This window comes from Callospermophilus lateralis, chromosome 4 (assembly GCF_048772815.1).
Source record: "Callospermophilus lateralis isolate mCalLat2 chromosome 4, mCalLat2.hap1, whole genome shotgun sequence".
Taxonomy (NCBI): Eukaryota; Metazoa; Chordata; class Mammalia; order Rodentia; family Sciuridae; genus Callospermophilus; species Callospermophilus lateralis.
The window spans coordinates 18,584,063-18,587,934 of NC_135308.1; positions in this window are offsets into that span (position 1 = coordinate 18,584,063).

Genomic DNA, 3,872 nt, shown 5'->3' on the forward strand with positions numbered 1-3,872 from the left:
TGTGTAGGATGCCCCTTCTACCAAGCTACAAAGATTTGTTAAATTATCTATGGAGAACAAGAAACCACTAAAGGTGTTTAAGTAAAACAAAGAGATTTGGGTTTTACAAAGAGAAAACTGATGTCATTGTTATATTTGCATTGATTGAAAGAGTAGAAGACATAAAAACATTAGGAAGTTGAGATTAGCCAACCGATTTGGGGAATAGTTGGTTAATTTTATGTTTTAACCTGCCTTAGATCACCAGATGCCAGATATCTCATGAGGTATTATTTCTGGGTGTGTATGTGTGGGTGTTTCCAGAAGGAATTAGCATTGTCAAATATGATGGACATTATCCAATCTGTTGAGGACCTGAATAGATCAAAAAGGGGCAGAAAGTGAGAATTCACCTGACTGAAATTGACTGAAGACATGGGCCATGAAGTAAACAACTTGCTGGTGTACAAAAACCACCTGAGAAATAGACAAGACTGACAATAAGACTGTAGTAAATAAGAAGCAGAGTGGCAACAACAGAACAGAGCCTTGGGACCACAGTTGTTTGAGAGACAAAAGAGAGCAATATGGGAGGACCTTGATAATACATTTTAAGGGAACAAAGAATTTTATGAAGTGCAACATTATTATCAAGTAGTATAATACTGACTGTGAAAGATAAAGACTAAGACATTTCCACTGGAAAACTAAGAAGAGTCATTAACTGGCTGAGGGTAGAAACTGACTATAGTGAATTGAAAGTAAATGAAAGGCAACCAAATGAAAATAATGTTTGTAGACATTTCTCTATAAATGTCACCATGAGGAAATGAGAGGGCTCACCTATATTTTAATATTGTGTTCTCCTCTTCTAGTTACAACAAAATGTCGTCAAACTAAAATGGATTGAAATATTTAACTTGCTTGCTTTATGTATATAGGTTTAAAGCAGCAAAATAGAAACGATCATGGTGGTCAATTGTTCTCCCTTTTTGAAAGAAAGAGGGAGAATTAGAATTTATTAGACACTCAACATCAGCCCAAGTAAGTTTACCAGAAAAATCAACATGCTACACTGTGACATCTACAAGGATTCTCAAATTGTTCAGGAACCCCTTCCTGAATTCTCTCAGTAGCCTTCTTATCCTGGGCTATAAGGAAGTATAATTTTTCAGCTAATACTGCCTGGGTAGGTTCTGGTTTGGACATTTGGAAAGATTCAATTTGACCACATGAGGTTTCCCTTTGCTCAGCCTTCAAAAAACTAGCCTTTCACAATTCTTATTATTAAAGTTTTACCACGTATTCTACATACCTTTACAGTGTTAGTGCAAACGTTTTTTTTTTCTCATTGTATTTTAAGAAAATATCTACAAAAAAAAACAAAGCCTTGTTCTTTGTTATATCCTATTGTTTACTATCTGTATGTTGCAGCTTCCCTTCTTTCCAAGAAAAAAACCTCTTCATTTGAATAGTGACTTGGCAAGCATAAACAGAAAGGTCTAGTGCCAGAATCCAACATATGTACCATAAAGAAATGAACACAAGCACACTCTGGCCCGTCAAGTGAAAGAAATTCATAGCAGAAAAACCATACATAAAACTGGATTATTTAACTATTGCTATACAACAAACCACACCAAAACTTAGTGGCCTAAAAAAAAGAATCATTTACTTGCTCATGAGCAATTTAGATTGAGCTCAGCTGGGTGGCTCCTCTGGTGGTTTCTCCTGACAGCCTGAATGTGGATGCAGGCATCTGATAGTTCAGCTGAAGGTTGGCTGATCCAGCATGGGCGTGCTCGTGTGTCTGGCAGTTGAATTGACACTGGCTGCTGCCTGGGCTTCCTTGGTTCTTTTCCATAAGGTATCCCATCTTCCAGGAGGCTAGAGAGAGGATCTTCATATAGTGAAAACACTGTTCCAGGAGAGTTGAAGTGGAAGTAGACAGAAGTCTTTAGACCTGGCTTCAGAAGTCATACAACTTTGTTTTGCTAAAGCAAGTCTCAAGATTGATGAGATTCAAGGAATATGAAAATAGACTCCACCTATTAGGGGATACATGGCAGGATCGCATTGCAAATGGGCATAGATGGAGGCAATGTGATTCACTGGAGGCTTTTATTTGTAATTAATTGGAGATAATTGTAAGACAACAAATGTCTGCCCTAAAAAGAAACATCACACCTTTTTCTTTTTTCATCAAACATGATTATGACTTTTTAAATGTATTCTTCCAAATTAGACTATGAGCATGTTAAAGGTTAACACCTTACCCTACATCCCTTGGAGTCCACAAAAGTTAAGGTAACGTCTTCACATAATAGGAATGCAAAAATATTAATAGTAATAAAATACTTTATTAGTAGCTAGCATTTATTGAACTTCACTACATTATGGTCTATACTCTGTGCTTTAGTTATCTAACTTAATGCTCACAACAATGTTACTAGGAAAATATTATTATTATTACCCTCAGTCAAAAGATGTGAGAACCAATCCTTAGCAGAAACAAATAATCTAGTCAAAATTATAATGGGTCAAGTGGATCAAAAATCAAGTCTACCTGACTCTGAACCTATCATGTTGCTCCCCCGGGCTGTATTGTACTCCCTTAGTTGAGGACAAATGTGAGAACCTGTATGCTATACTTTGTCTAACTCCAGGCAGGAATATCTACACAACAAGGTATAATTGAGTATTTTATCTACTGCTTCATACATTTTTTCCCTTAGTTATTAGTTAGATTTTGCAAATGCTGAAGGTGTCCAGAGTGATTTATTTTCATCTCAATTCCAACACATTTTGGGGTATTTTATCAGTCTATAGGGAAAACAGATTGTTGTTTTTATTTTTGTTTGGCTTGTTTTTTTAAAAAAACTTGGTTTGCTAGGTAAAAATATTGTAAGTATTTGCCTGGGGACATCTCCTTTGGCAGACAACCTGTTTGTAGAGTCCAATTCCCATCAGCTCAGTAGTTGAGATTAATGATGTGGGAAGAGTTTTGAACACTCTAGGTGGCAGAACGGGTGATTTAACAGCAAAGCTGTGCAAATCAATCTACCCCACATCTCACAGTCATCTTCTAAGTTTATAGAAAAAAAGAAAGAGGGAAAATGAGAGCATAGAGGAAAAAACTAAAATCTATTTCAGTGTAGAAAGTTAGATGTGATTTTTGTTTGTTTATTTGTTTTTGTATTAATGTTTTTTATTTACTTTTATCACAACGTGCCTATGATATCAAAACAAACAAATAAACCTCTGCCATAATGTACCTCTCATTGAAGGGAATATGTACATCACACAAATAATACCTTTCTTCTTCAGAACCCTAGCTCTTTATAAGCAATTGAGTAAGCTTTGCCTTCAATCAAGGAGCACTCAAAAAAGAGGAGAGTGATGGACAGGGAACTGCAGACAACCAAGTCTCTAGAAGCAGGAGAAGGTAAGGGTAGTTCCTGTGTTCCCAGGATTCTGATAGCCTGAGCTTCCCTCATGAGCACAACAAAAAGATACTATATGACCCAAGTAGTCCTTAAGTCATCTCAGACATCTTGTAGAACTTAAACAGGAACAAAATGCAGAACTCTCCCCAGGTACCATCAAGGTAGACTTGGGTAGTGACCCTAGAACTCCATCAGTTGACACATAGACTCACCTTGGCATTTTATAAACTATATAATGACATAATCGTACATTTTATTGGAATTTTTGAACACTATTTCTCAAATTATAAGAGTTTTACCCTATTTGCATAATCATAAGCTGTGTAGAAAAAAACATGTTAAAAGTAATATTATGTTTATAATTAGCAACAAAAACCAAAATGTACCTGCTATCCTGGATTCTGCTAGCTTTGTCCTAATGTTCTTTTCCCTTTCTTCCACACTGAC